The sequence below is a fragment of the Sminthopsis crassicaudata genome, chromosome 3 (genome assembly GCF_048593235.1).
Source record: "Sminthopsis crassicaudata isolate SCR6 chromosome 3, ASM4859323v1, whole genome shotgun sequence".
Taxonomy (NCBI): domain Eukaryota; kingdom Metazoa; phylum Chordata; class Mammalia; order Dasyuromorphia; family Dasyuridae; genus Sminthopsis; species Sminthopsis crassicaudata.
Window position 1 is genome coordinate 532053702 of NC_133619.1, and position 16438 is coordinate 532070139.

At 34.0% G+C, this 16438-nt stretch overlaps 1 protein-coding gene across 10 annotated transcripts in view; it reads right to left on the bottom strand.

The window, feature by feature from the left end:
* Nucleotides 1-16438, bottom strand: part of GRIA4 (glutamate ionotropic receptor AMPA type subunit 4) — a 481423-nt gene that overhangs the window by 359881 nt on the left and 105104 nt on the right. The gene's annotated exons all lie outside the window — the stretch shown is intronic.

Below are 16438 nucleotides of genomic sequence, written 5' to 3' on the forward strand. Positions count from 1 at the left end.
TTTTGGAAACAGAGGGCAAAATAGACATTGAAAAAATTCATCGATCACCTACTGAAAGGGACCCTAAAATCAAAATGCCAAGAAATATAGTGGCCAAGTTCAAGAACCATCAGACAAAGGAAAAAAATACTGGAAGCTGCTAGAAAAAAAGCAATTCAGATATGGAGGAGCCACAATAAAGATAACCCAGGATCTAGCAGCTTCCACATTAAAAGAACAAAGGGCCTGGAACATGATATTCCAAAAGGCTAAGGAACTTGGTATGCAGCCAAGAATAACTTACCCAGCAAAAATGAGCATCGTTTTCCAGGGAAGAAGATGGACATTTAATGAAATAAATGAATTCCATCTATTCTTGATGAAAAAACCAGACCTACACAAAATGTTTGATCTTCAAATACAGAACTCAAAAGATTTCTAAAAAGGTAAAAAGAAATCTTGAGAACTATATTTCTGCCATAAATATATGTAAAGAACACATGTATAATTTGTCCTAGAAACTAGAGGTAGAAAGGAAATTATATCATAAAAAAGGGTAAAGTGGTGATGCTACATCTCATGAAGAGGCAAAGGTAACGTATTATATCTGAGAGAAAGAAAGGAGGGAGATGAACATAGTGTGTATCAATAGACATATTCAATTTATGGTGAAACTTCTTCCACTTCATTGATAAGTGAGAGAGAAGGAGTATGCTAAGGGGAAGGGAAAACAGAAATTTCGAGGAAAAGGGGTAAAATAAGGGGAGGATCTTTAAGGCGGGGCAGGGATCCTAAAAAGGGAGGGCTGTGAAAAGCAAGTGGTGTTCACAAGTTTAATACTGGGCAGGGGGGGTAAGAGGGAAGGAAAGGAGAAAAGCATAAGCAGGGGTTAATAGGATGGTAAGCAATATAGAATTAGTCATTCTAACCATAAATGTGAATGGGGCAAACTGCCTCATAAAGAGGAAGCAGTTAGCAGACTGGATTAAAAGTCAGAATCCTACTATATGTTGTTTATAGGAAACACACCTGAAACAGGGTGATACATTCAAATTAAAAGTAAAAGGGTGGAGCAGAATCTACTATGCTTCAGGTAAAGCCAAAAAAACAGGGGTAGTCATCCTCATCTCAGATCAAGTAAAAACAAAAATTAATCTAATTAAAAGAGATAAGGAAGGACATTATATCCTGCTAAAGGGTAGCATCAATAATGAAGCTGTATCAATATTAAACACATACACAACAAGTGGTGCAGCATCTAAATTCTTAAAAGAGAAATTAAGAGAGCTGCAAGAAGAAATAGAAAGCAAAACTATAATAGTGGGAGATCTCAACCTTGCACTCTCAGAATTAGATAAATCAAACCACAGAATAAATAAGAAAGAAGTCAAAGAGGTAAATAGAATACTAGAAAAGTTTGATATGATAGATCTTTGGAGAAAGCTAAATGGAGACAGAAAGGAGTACACTTCCTTCTCAGCAGTTCATGGCACCTATACAAAAATTGATCATATACTAGGGCATAAAAACCTCAAAATCAAATGCAGTAAGGTAGAAATAGTAAATGCATACTTTTCGGACCACAATGCAATTAAAATTACATTTAATAAAAAGCCAGGGGAAAATAAACCAAAAAATAATTGGAAACTAAATAATCTTATACTAAAGAATGAGTGGGTAAAACAGCAAATCATAGACATAATTAATAACTTCACCCAAGAAAATAACAATAATGAGACATCATACCAAAATGTGTGGGATACAGCCAAAGCAGTAATAAGGGGAGGTTTTATATATCTAGAGGGCTACTTGCATAAAATAGAGAAAGAGAGGGCCAACGAATTGGGCTTACAACTAAAATTGCTAGAAAAGGAACAAATTAAAAACCCCCAGACAAACACAAAACTTGAAATTCAAAAAATAAAAGGTGAGATTAATAAAATTGAAAGTAAAAAAAAAAAACCCAAACTATTGAATTAAATAATAAAATTAAGAGTTGGTTCTATGAAAAAACCAACAAAATAGACAAACCCTTAGTAAAGCTGATTAAAAAAAGGAAAGAGAAAAAGCAAATTGTTAGTCTCGAAAATGAAAAGGGAGAGCTCACCACTAATGAACAGGAAATTATAACAATAGTTATGAGCTACCTTGCTCAACTTTATGCCAATAAATTTGATAACTTAAATGAAATGGAAGAATACCTTCAAAATATAGCTTGCCCAGATTAACAGAGGAAGAAAAAAGTAGTCTAAATAGTCCCATCTCAGAAAAAAAAAACTAGAACAAGCTATTAACCAACTCCCTAAGAAAAAATCCCAAGGACCTGAAGGATTTACATGAGAATTCTACCAAACATTTAAAGAACAACTAACTCCAATGCTATATAAACTATTTGAAAAAATAGGGATTGAAGGAGTCCTACCAAATTCCTTTTATGACACAGACATGGTACTGATACCTAAACCAAGTAGATCGACAACTGAGAAAGAAAACTATAGACCAATCTCCTAAATGAATATTGATGCTAAAATCTTAAATAAGATATTAGCAAAAAGACTTCAGAAAATCATCCCCAGGATAATACACTATGATCAAGTAGGATTTATACCAGGAATGCAGGGCTGGTTTAATATTAGGAAAACTATTAGTGTAATTGACCACATTAATCATCAAATTAATAAAAACCATATGATCATCTCAATAGATGCAGAAAAAGCATTTGATAAAATCCAACATCCATTCCTACTAAAAACGCTTGAGAGTATAGGAATAAGTAGACTATTCCTTAAAATAATGAACATATATTTAAAACTGTCAGTAAACATCATATGTAATGGTGATAAACTGGAACCTTTCCGTGTAAGATCAGGAGTGAAACAATGTTGTCCACTATCACCCTTACTGTTCAATATAGTACTAGAAACTCTGGCCTCGGCAATAAGAGCTGAGAAAGATTCAAGGAAATAGAGTAGGAAATGAAGAAATCAAACTATCACTCTTTGCAGATGACATGATGGTATACTTAGAGAACCCCAAAGACTCTGCTAAAAAGCTATTAGAAATAATTCAGAATTTTAGCAAAGTTGCAGGATGCAAAATAAATCCACATAAATCCTCAGCATTTTTATACATTACCAACATAATCCAACAGGAAGAGATACAAAGACAAATTCCATTCAAAATTACGGTCGATAGTATAAAATATTTGGGAATATATCTACCAAAAGAAAGTCAGGAATTATATGAGCAAAATTACAAAACACTTGCCACAAAAATAAAGTCAGATTTAAATAATTGGAAAGACATTCAGTGCTCTTGGATAGACCGAGCAAATATAATTAAGATGACAATACTTCCTAAACTAATCTACTTATTTAGTTCTATACCAATCAGACTCCCAAGAAACTATTTTAATGACCTAGGAAAAATAACAACAGAATTCATATGGAACAACAAAAGGTCGAGAATTTCAAGGGAAGTAATGAAAAAAAAATAAATGGAGGTGGTCTAGCTGTACCTGATCTAGAACTATATTATAAAGCAACAGTCACCAAAACCATTTGGCATTGGCTAAGAAATAGACTAGTTGATCAGTGGAATAGGTTAGGTTCACAGGGCAAGATAGTGAATAAAAATAGCAATCTAGTGTGACAAACCCAAAGATCCCAACTTTTGGGATAAGAATCCATTATTTGACAAAAACTGCTGGGAAAACTGGAAATTAGTATGGCAGAAACTAGGCATGGACCCACATTTAACACCACATACTAAGAATAGATCAAAATGAGTCCAAGATTTAGGCATAAAGAATGAAATCATAAATAAATTGGAGGAACATGGGATGCCCTCTCGGACTTGTGGAGGAGGAAGGAGTTTGTGTCCAAGTGAGAACTAGAGACCATTATTGATCACAAAATAGAAAACTTTGATTACATCAAACTAAAAAGTTTCTGTACAAGCAAAACTAATGAAAACAAGATTAGAAGGGAAGTAACAAATTGGGAAAATATTTTTACAGTTAAAGGTTCTGATAAAGGCCTCATTTCCAAATTATATAGAGAACTGACCCTAATTCATAAGAAATCAAACCATTCTCCAATTGATAAATGGTCAAAGGATATGAACAGAAAATTTTCAGATGATGAAATTAAAACTATTTCCACTCATATGAAAGAGTGTTTCAAATCACTATTGATCAGAGAAATCAAATTAAGACAACTCTGAGATATCATTACATACTTGTCAGATTGGCTAAGATGACAGGAACAAATAATGATGAATGTTGGAGGGGCTGTGGGAAAACTGGGACACTGATGCGTTGTTGGTGGAGTTGTGAAAGAATCCAACCATTCTGGAGAGCAATCTGGAATTATGCTCAAAAAGTTATCAAAATGTGCATACCCTTTTACCCAGCAATGCTATTATTGGGCTTATATCCCAAGGAAATATTAAAAAAGGGAAAGGGACCTATATATGCCAAAATGTTTGTGGCAGCCCTTGTTGTAGTGGCTAGCAACTGGAAAATGAATGTATGTCCATCAATTGGATAATGGTTGGGTAAATTACGGTATATGAATGTTATGGAATATTATTGTTCTGTAAGAAATGACCAACAGGAGGAATACAGAGAGGCTTGGAGAGACTTATGTCAACTGATGCTGAGTGAAATGAGCAGAACTAGGGGATCATTATACACTTCCACAATGATACTATATGAGGATGTATTCTGATGTAAGTGGATATCTTCAACATAGAGAAGAGCTAATCCAATTCCAATTGATTAATGATGGATAGAATCAGCTACACACAGAGAAGGAACACTGGGAAATGAGTGTAATCGGAGGATTGTTTTGTTTTGTTTTGTTTTGTTTTTCTTCCCAGATTATTTTTACCTTCCGAATCCAATCCTTCCGTTGCAACAACAACAAGAAAATTCATTTCTGCACATATATATTGTACCTAGGATATATTATAAGATGTTTAATATTATGGGAATGCCTGCCATCTAGGGGAGGGAGTGGAGGGAAGGACGGGAAAAATTCAGAACAGAAGGGAGTACAAGGGATAATGTTGTAAAAAAAAAAATACCTATGCATATGTACTGTCAAAGAAAATATTATAATTATAAAAATTAATAAAAAAATAAAAATAAAAAGTATAAAAATATCGAGGAATTTAATATCAGAAAACTAGCCTCCACACTAGCATCTTTATAGTTAAGTCTTGGATAAATGTTACTGAGTCTTATAATAGCCAGGGGCCTAATTAGACTATATTGGACAGATTTTATCCTGGATAAAATATTTCAAACGTATCTATTTTTCAAAATATAATAGATTCTTTTAAGAATGAACCATGCAATTCTAATTTAACAGAACTCCAATAGCAGATTCTCAGATCTGTCTGTTTCCATACATATGTGTTTATATACATACATATATATATGTAATAAATGTGTAATATATACATTTATTAGAAGGATGATTTTGGACTTGTGATTTCAAATGGATAATGAATTCCCCATGTCAAAATTGCCTTTAGTTTCACTTGGTGCATGGAGTGAGTAATTTATCTATAACTTAGTCTCTGGGAGTTTCTTAGATCACTGAGTGACTTGTCTGTGATCATATAGTTAATATGTATAAGATACAGGAATAAATCATTCAAACAAAAAAGACTTCTATCCATTACATGACATTGTCTGTATGTCTATCTGACACTTGTACGTACACATATATACATATAAATATGTAATAAATATATATGATTCAATTAATATTTATTGTGTCTTTTATGTGTTGACATTATATTAGAAACTGGTCATTCAAAAAGAGGAAAAAGAAAGTTCCTGTTTTCAAGGACCTTAAAATCTAATGAGAAAGATGATATGTAAACAAATACATACAAAGTAATGGATAAATAGGAAAAATAGAGGGAAGGTATTGGAATTAAGATAGGTTTGAAGTGGAGGAGCTAGAGCCTTCCAGGCACAGGGCATAATAAGAGTGCTTCTAGTAAAGAAATTGAGTGTCTTGTTCCAGAATAATCAAGAGACCAGAGTCATTGGATTGAAAAGTACATATTGGAGAATAAGGTATAAAAAGACTAGTAAGATATGAGGGGTCTAGGTTGACTTTGAATGATTGGCTTTGAATGCCAAACAGAATTTTTAAAAATTATTCCTTGAAGTAATAGGAAGTTTATTGAGTGGGTGGGTACATGAGATATGATTAGATTTGCATTTTAGAAAATTCACTTTATTGGCATTGGAGAATGAATTGGATTAGAAAGAGAAACCTGCAGCTTCCAGACCCATAAACAGGCTCTACAGAAGGCTCTTCTTTAGTATTTGATTGATTGATAGAGGAACAAATTTAGAACTAAAACAGACTTTAGATGATATAAAATCAATAAAAAGACTCAGAGCTAGATTAGAGATTAAGAGTTTGAAGTAACCTTGAGTGGTGATTAAGTCTAACCCTCTCATTCAGAGTAACACATCTAACAAATTTATGAAATGGAATTTGAAACCTGATTATCTTGATTCCAAGTTCAATTTCTTTTCTAATACATCAAATGTATAGAAGTGTGTGTACTTGCATGCCTGAGCATTAATCCATCCACATGAACTGATCCCCAACACCGTAGGAATGAGTTGATGTGAAGATATAAATATAGCTACCCAGCATAAATGGCATACATGAGGCTATAATATATATATTTCTGGTCTGAGAAATGAAAAAAATATACTATAAGTTCTCAATTATATGTGAAAGGTCAAATAAGTAATGCCCAGAGAAGAAGTTTTATCCAATAATAGATTAAAGAAATTTTGAATACATATCTCATCAAAATATTGGTAGGTTTAAAATTTTTTTTTCTAGTATTAGAGCCTGAAAAGAATGAAAGTCACTCAATGCCAAGTATTGTATCCTCAGACACACTTTTTATAATTCCATATGTATTCCAATATGAAAATCATTACCCTTTAGTCATCCTATTCTTTTGCTCTTGAGATACCAAGGGATTTTTTTTTTTTTAAACTAGGCATTGAAGGTATATATCATTTTTACAAAGAGAAGTGTAGAAGATTATTAGAGCATTTTAGGGTGACCAAAATACAAACATTGACTGGATTTCTGAATCTCTGAGGCCATTTTATAAAATCTATACTTGAAAAGTTATCCGCATTACAACCATATGAGAAGTCAACTTAAATTTGCATTACTCTAAGGAAGAGAAATACACTACCTCCTGACACAAGCTATTCTCCTTTAGGATAATTCTGATTTTTAAAAAATTAATTATATCAATATTCAAAGTTGGCATAAAACTCATTCAACTCATCTCACCTACAAATAAAAGAAGGTTCTCTAATTTCAAGGGAAATATCATGAGTGAAAGAGAATGCAATATTTTGAAAATAATGCAATAGTTTTCTTAGAAGTCCTATATTTACTCTATCTCTGTTTAAGATTACCAAACTAAAATCAAACAGGTAAATATTTGTTCTTTTTTTTCTATTTCATTTATTTATTTAATTCTTTGTTTCTCTCCTTTTTTTTTTTTACTCTATTTTCCTGTCCAATTAAGCATATTAAAAAAAATTACCTGTGCCTTATAGTCTTCAACTTAATTTTAACTAATTTTTCCAAGAATTTTTCTTTGTTTTATTTTTAGTTATTCTTCTTCCCTTCTAGTCCATTCTGAATTTTATTCTCCCATTCTCTTTCTTGTTATTTTGTTATACTTTATTAAAAATATGTCTCTAGGGGCAGCTAGGTGGCGCAGTGGATAGAGCACCAGCCTCGAATTCAGGAGGACCCGAGTTCAAATCTGATCTCAGACACTTAACACTTCCTAGCTATGTGACCCTGGGCAAGGCACTTAACCCCAGCCTCAGGGGGGGGGGGGAATGTATCTAATGAGAATGGAGCTTTGGACATACCAAGTTTTGACTTCTCTATGCCATTTCCACAGTACTGTATTTGTAAATCATATTCCTCCTCCCTCTTCTCCCTTCCTCCCCCCTTTATCCCCTCTCTGCTTTGTTTCTCTCAGAAGTATTAAATCATGAATGAAGCATTGTCAAATAGTACAAGCTCCTGTAGTGGGAGTCATTCTATTTCTGATGACATCATCCTTTTTCTTACCTTTAACATGATTGTTTTCTACTTCTAATTCCAGGTTATATTGTGTCTAATTTTATAGTGCCCCTACCAATTTCAGTGCTAGCTGCTCTTGGATACACAAGCATATGCCATCTGAGATGGAATGCAATCCTCAGTGGTACAATTGTTTCTTTCTGGGAGAAGAAAGTTATTTTTTCCTAATATTCTAAACTCTGTTTTTTGACATAGATATACAATTATTCTTTAAAGGACTGTTCTTAATTTTGGTGACATTCTCTCATTTCTCCTTTAGCAGAAGGATCCCCTTCCTCTCTCTACCCTCCATTTCAGCTCACTCTTACATTGATTATAATCTATTTTCCTATAGCTCCATTCCTGTTGGGATATCAAAGAACTTGAAATCTCTTTGTTGTTAATTCATGGACTTTTGTATTATCTACAACTTCCTTATTTTACTTCCCTTGTTATTTGTACTGCTGCTATCTCTTTCACAAAAACTATTTATTCACTTAAAAGGGATCATGGAATTTAGTTTACAGAGAATTGATCCAATTCTTTCTGTTTTACTTCTGATTCTCTAAATTTCCCTTAAATCTTCAGCTTCCTGGATTATTGTGTACCTTGATAACCAATATTTATTCTTTCTTTTATTATTCATTTCAATAGCTTTCTTTTTAAAATGATAATCTATAATCATGAGAAAATTGGTATTCTAACTTAGTCTCTTCTTGATAATTATATTTCTTTACTTTTTATGTTTTTGTTGTTTAAGTCATTTGTAAATCAAATATTCTGCTCACCTCTGTTTTTCTTTATTTTCCCTTTAAGTATTTCTCAAATGCTTTTTTGTTTGTTTGTTTGTTTCTGTTTGATAGAGGGTTCTTCTCAACTTTGCAAAATATCTTATTTAGGGTATAAATTGAGTTTTTTTGCTTTTTGGAAAATCCTATTCTATTTCTTCCCCCAATTTCCCATAATTATGTAGTGATGCTAGGTAGTTTGAAGTAGTCTTCCATTATACATAAAAGTTTTTGCTTTAGATGCTTGCAAAATTTGTTTTGCCCAACTTTGCAGGTTACATTATTTGTGGTTGCTTGACTCCCTTTTCTTTTTGTAACATTCTTATTCCATTCAATTCTTTCCTCTAATTTTTGTGTATATGTTGTCATTCTGGATAATTTTGAAGAGTTCCTTCTAGTCTTCTTGCACTTGATCTCAAAATCTGTCTCGGCTGCTGTCTCATTTGTAAATTACCTTAGCACCTGGAACCTCCTTTCTCTGGAATATCCAATCACTTCTAAAACTTCTCAATCTGGAATATCATTCTGCAAAACCTGCCTTCTCCCATAGGTGACATCCTGGGACCACTATTGTGTGTGCATGTGTGTGTTAAAACTAGTCTCATTTTCCCTCAGGCTCTGTTTCTAACATCCATGTGCTATAAACTTCTAATTCTCTGCTACAAATTTCTAGAGGACAAGAACTGTTTTTCTTTTCACTTGTATCTCCAGAATTTAGCAATGTTCCTGGAATAATTAATAAATTTTTCCTTCCTTCCTTTTTTCCTTCCTTCCTTCCTTTCTTCTTTCCTCCTTTCCTTCCTTCCTTCCTTCTTCCTCCCCATCCTTCCCTTCCTTCTCTCATTCCTATTTAAAATTCTTTATGATCACTATTTGAAAAATCCATTGTTTGTTATTGTGGCTAGGATATTTAACCCCTATAGAAGGTTTGTAGTTTTAAGCAATGATCTGAAGTATGGTAATCAGGTTTTGTTTGTTTTTAATCATGTCTTTTGGGAAAATCAATGATCATTACTTATTTAGCATCCAGATTTCAGTCAGTAATTTTGTCTTTTATGTTCTTTAAAACTTTTTTTAAAAATCATTTTCTTCTCTACTGCTATATTTCCTTACAGTCAAGGTGTGATGTGGTGTGGTATGCACATGTGTGTGTGTGTTCCAAATGTGAACCCTGCTTCTTTGATGAGAATATTTTGAATATTCTAATTTCTCTGTTCTGTTGTTTGTGAAACATTCTGTGCTAAGGGCTCTGATCTGTCACTAAATTTTATTCTTGCCATTTAAAAAAGATTTGTCTTAAAATTTTCTTCAGTAAATAAGCATTTATTTTCTTTTCCTCCCACTTGCATCCTCCATGTTAAAAAGAAAACACAAACTAAGTAATATTTGACAATTTTACATAGTCAAAAAAATGAATTCACACACTATCCCTTTCCAAAAATGCACATCTTATTCTGTATCATTAGTTTATCACTACCTCTCTTTTTATGTAAAATTTTCTTTTCTTTTTTTAAATTTTAATTAATTAAATTAATTTTTACAAAAATTATGCATAGGTAATTTTTCAGGATTGACAATTGTGAAACATTTTGTTCCAACTTTTCCCCTCCTTTCCCCTATCCCTTCCCCCAGATGGCAGGTTGACCAACACATGTTAAATATGTTAAAGTATAAGTTAAATACAATATATGTATACATGTCCAAAAAGTTATTTTGCTGTACAAAAAGAAATGGACTTGAAACAGTGTACCATTAGCCTGTGAAGGAAATCAAAAATATAGGCAGACAAAAATAGAGGGATTAGAATTTTATGTAGTGGTTCATAGTCAACTCCCAGAGTTCTTTCCCTGGTGTAGCTGATTCAGTTCATTACTGCTCTATGGGAACTGATTTGGTTCATCTCATTGTTGAACAGGGCCTCGTCCATCAAAACTGATCATCATATAGTATTGTTGTTGAAATATATAATGATCTCCTGGTCCTGCTCATTTCACTCAGCATCAGTTCATGTAAATCTCTTCAGGCCTTTCTGAAATTATCCTGTTGGATATTTCTTAAAGAACAATAATATTCCATAATATTCCTATACCACAATTTATTCAGCCATTCTCCAATTGATGGGCATCCACTCAGTTTCCAGTTTCTAGCTACAACAAAGAGGGCTGTCACAAACATTCTTGCACATCTTTCCCTTCTTTAAGATTTCTTTGAGATATAAGCCCAGTAGTAACACTGATGGATCAAAGAGTATGCACAGTTTGATAACTCTTTGAGCATAGTTCTAAATTACCTTTTAGAATGGCTGGATGTATTCACAATTCCACCAACAATGTATCAGTGTCCTAATTTTCCCACATCCCCACCAACATTCTGCATTATCTTTCCCTGTCATTCTAGCCAATCTGATAGGTGCATAGTGGTATCTCAGAATTGTCTTAATTTGAGAAATGCCATACAATTAATTGTTGCCTTTGCTATCTTTTCTTTGATTGGGGGTTTTTAATTTTGTCCTTTTCTAGCTTTTTAAGTTGCAAGCCCAATTCATTGATCTTCTCTTTCTCTATTTTATTCAAGTAAGCCTCTAAAAATATAAAATTTCCCCTTATTACTGCATTGGCTGCATCCAACAGATTTTGGTATGATGTCTCATTGTTGTCATTATCTTCAGTGAAATTATTGTGTCTATAATTTGCTGTTTCACCTAATCATTCTTTAAGATGAGATTATTTAGTTTCCAATTACTTTTTGGTCTATTTACACCTAACTTTTTGTTGAATGTAGTTTTTATTGCATTATGATCTAAAAAGAAAACATTTACTATTTCTGCCTTCTTGCATTTAATTTTGAGGTCTTTATGTCCTAATATATGGTCAATTTTTGTATACATTCCATGAACTGCTGAGAAGAAAGTATACTCTTTTCTATCATCATTTGGTTTTCTCCAAAGATCTATCATACCTAATTTTTCTAATATTCTATTTACCTTTTAATTTCTTTCTTATTTTTTTGGTTTGATTTATCTAATTCTGAGAGTGCAAGGTTGAGATCTCCCACTCTTATAATTTTGCTATTTCTTCTTTTTTAAAAAAATTTTTTTAAATTCTTTTTTTATTAATTTTATAATTACAAAATTTTTTAACAGTACATATGCATGAGTAATTTTTTTCCAAATTTTCCTCTCCTTCCCTCTACTCCCTCCCCTAGATGACAGGCAATCCCGTACATTTTGCATGTGTTACAGTATAACCTAGATACAATATATGTGTATAAATCCAATTTTCTTGTTGTATGTTAAGAATTGGATTCCAAAAATATAAGTAACCTGGATAGAAAGACAGTAGTGCTAACAGTTTATATTCAATTCCCAGTGTTCCTTCTCTGGGTATAGTTGTTTTTGTCCATCACTGATCAACTGGAAGTGAGTTGGATCTTCTTTATGCTGCAGATATCTACTTCAATCAGAATATGTCTTCATACAGTATTGTTGTTGAAGTGTATAGTGATCTTCTGTTTCTGCTCATTTCACTCAGCATCAGTTCATGTAAGTCTCTCCAAACCTCTCTGTATTCATCCTGCTGATCATTTCTTACAGAGCAATAATATTCCATAACCTTCAATTCTCCAATTGATGAACATCCATTCATTTTCCAGTTTCTAGCCACTAGGAAAAGAGCTACCATAAACATTTTGGCACATACAGGTCCCTTTCCTCTTTTTATTATTTCTTTGAGATATAAGCCCAGTAGTAGCACTGCTGGATCAAAGGGTATGCACAGTTTGATAACTTTTTGGGCATAGTTCCAAATTGCTCTCCAGAATGGCTGGATTCTTTCACAATTCCACCAACAATGCATTAGTGTCCTAGTTTTCCCACATCCCCTCCAACATTCATCATTATTCCTGTCATCTTAGCCAATCTGACAGGTGTGTAGTGGTATCTCAGAGTTGTCTTAATTTGCATTTCTCTGATTAGTAGTGATTTGGAACACTCTTTCATATGAGTGGATATAGTTTCAATTTCATCATCTGAGAATTGTCTGTTCATATCCTTTGACCATTTATCAATTAGAGAATGGTTTGATTTCTTATAAATTAAGGTCAGTTCTCTATATAATTTGGAAATGAGGCCTTTATCAAAACCTTTAACTGTAAAAATATTTTCCCAATTTGTTACTTCCCTTCTAATCTTGTTTGCATTAGTTTTGTTTGTACAGAAACTTTTTAGTTTGATGTAATCAAAATCTTCTATTTTGTGATCAATTTTGTGATCACCTCTGGTCATAAATTCGTTCCTTCTTCACAGGTCTGAAAGGTAGACTATCCTCTGTTCCTCTAATCTATTTATGGTCCCATTCTTTATGCCTAAATCATGGGCCCATTTTGATCTTATCTTGGTATATGGTGTTAAGTGTGGATCCATATCTAATTTCTGCCATACTAATTTCCATGTCTATTTCTTCTTGCAACTCTCTTAATTTCTCCTTTAGGAAGTTAGATGCTGTACCACTTTGTGCATATATGTTTAGTATTTATATTGCTTCGTTGTCTACGCTACCCTTTAGCAGGATATAATTTCCTTCCTTATCTCTTTTAATTAGATCATTTTTTTTTTCTTTTGCTTGATCTGAGATTAGGATGTCTACCTCTGCTTTTTTGACTTCACCTGAAGCATAATAGATTCTGCTCCAGCCTTTTGCCTTTACTCCTTTATCTCCCTGCTTTAAATATGTTTCCTGTAAACAGCACATTGTAGAGTTCTGACTTTTGATCCAGTCTGTTATCCACCTCCACTTTATGGGAGAGTTCATTCCATTCACATTTACAGTTAAAATTACTAATTCTGTATTTCCTGCCAGCATATTATCACCAGATTATGCTTTTTTCCCCCCCTTCCCCCCACCCCACCATTTCCTTGTATTAAACTTATGGGCCCCACTTGTGTCATGCAACTCTCCCTCTTTAGGATCCCTCCCTCCTTCTTTTAAATCCCTTCCCCTTTCTTTCATCCTTCCCTTATTACTCTTTTCCTTTTCCCTTTTTCTCTCCCACTTTTTAATGAGGGAAGACAGAATTCTCTATAAAACAAATATGTCAATTATTTTCTCTTTGAGCCAACTCTACTGAGAGTAAGATTCACACAATGTTCCTTCCACTGTTTAAATTCATGGAAGAAAATGCCCAGCTTAGCTGGGTAGTTTATTCTTGGCTGCATTCTAAGTTTTTTTGCCTTTTGGAATATCAGATTCCAGATCCTTCGATCCTTTAATGTGGAGGCAGCCCTTGAGTGACCCTTATTGTGTCACCTCGGTATTTGAATTTTTGAATTTTTTTTTTTAGGTTTTTTTTCAGAAGGTGTTTGATGAATCCTTTAAATGCCTATTTTACCTTCAGGTTCTATTACCTCTGGGCAGTTCTCTTTGATGATTTCCTGTAAAATAATATCTAGGCTCTTTTTTTCATTATAATTTTCAGGAATTCTCTCTCCTAGATCTATTTTCCAGGTCTGTTGTTTTTCCAAGAAGATATTTAATTTTTCTTTCCAATTTTTCATTTTTTTGGTTTTGCTTGACTGATTCTTGGTGTCTTACTGAATCATTCATTTCTATTTGTTCAGTTCTGATTTTTAATGAGTTATTTTCTTCATTAGCTGTTTTTATTTCTTTTTCTATATGTCCAATTGAGTTTTTAAATGAGTTGTTTTGCTCTATGGAATTTTTTTTCCATTTCACTATTTTTTGTTTGCTTGCTTGTTTGTTTGTTTGTTTTAGTGAGTTGTTTTCCAATTCACAAATACTACTTTCCTGGGAGTTCTTTACCTTTTCTAATTCACAAATTCTGTTTCCCTGCACTTCCTGGAGTTTTTTACCTTTTCCAATTCACATTTCATGAAGTTGTTTATCTTTTCCAATTCACGTTTCAGGAAGTTGTTAATGTCTTGCATAGCTTCTCTTTCCTTTCCCCATTTTTCTTCTAGCTCTCTTTTAAGGTTTTTAATAGTCTCTTCTAAGAGAGCCCTTTGTGTTGGAGACCAACAAGTGTTTGGAGACTCTCTGCTATTAGTGTCCTCAGGGTTGAAAACTGCTCTCTTTCTGTATAGAAGCTAATGGTTGTCCTTTTGATTTTTTTTAAATCATTTTTTAAACCTTGTAGAGTCTGTCTTCAGGGTCAGGAGGTTACCAGCTTCCTCTGCAGAACAGGGATAGGTGTATGGATAGCCTTCCAATCAGCTAAAAAGAGTGGCCAGATACAGGAGTGCTCTGGGAAATATTTCCCCAATGGAAGTGACTCTGGCCTGCAAGGCTGAGCTGTGGAAGTGCCCTGTGAAGAACCCGGCTGTGCAGATTAATGACTGCCCTGAGGCAAGAGGCTGAGCAGTGGAAGTGTCACAATCCCAAGCCAAAGCCTGCTATGGGGTATTACCAGTTGCCTAGCGAATATTCCCACAAGGCACCCGAAGTGGCTCTACCCAGGGAAGCACAGTTGAACTGCAGAAGTTCTATTGCTCCAGGCCAAGCCTCCCACTGTGCAGATTAGAGGCTGCCCCAGGCTGTGCCTCTCTGCCCTGTAGATATGCAACTTCCCTGTCTGTGCTGCAGAATGCAGCTGCACATTTGTGCTGGTCTAGGCTGAGTCACTTCTGGTTTTGGGTGGGTACAGCCAGATCTTGTTAGGTTCTGGCATTTTTAGAGTACCCTGTACCTTTGGCTCTAATCTCTCTGCTGATCCACTGCCTTGCAATTAATCAAGGCAAAGCAGTCAGCCTATGGCAGAGTCGTCTCCACTACTTTTCTAGCCACAGAGGCTTGTCCATCCCTTGTCCACTCAGGAAGCCAGTCTTTCCTATCTCCCTTCCTGTGCTTGTCTATTCCCACCCCTCAGGACAAACCTGCTCTGGCGGTCCTCCAGATTATCTTTAGCTGGTAAGTCTTTGTACCTTTAATCTTTGTGAATTTCACCAGTTAAGCTCCATTTTTGAGGCTGAATTCAACAATTGGTCATGAGGGCATGAGAGTAGCTTAGAACGTGGAGTGTGCCTTCTCTACCATCTTGGCTCCGCCTTCTCATTACCTCTCTTTTAGGAGACAGTTCACATGCTTCCTTATAAATTCTCTGTTGAACCATTTTGGAGTTTCTTGCTATTCATAATTTTAGTTGAGTCCACATAATATTTTTTTTCACTTGTGAGACAGGATTGCAGCTTTTCCCCCCGCAAATTCTTGTATTTCAAAAAGTCATAGAAATATTACACTCTATATATAGAATAATTAAAGTTGAAATAACAAGATGAGATGAAAGAAATATTGCACAATATAAAAATCCCATGAATTAACATTGAAGAATTTAAATAAACTATGATTTAGTAATTCTTCCCCTTCCCTCACTTCCAACTCAGTCTATATGATTAGTACACATCACTTAATGAGTACAATCACTTAGACTTGCATTTCAGTATTTGGTGGGGTATTTCCTGCTCATTTTCCACATGAAAGTGATAGCTAGAACTTATTTTTTCTCTAAAAGAGATAC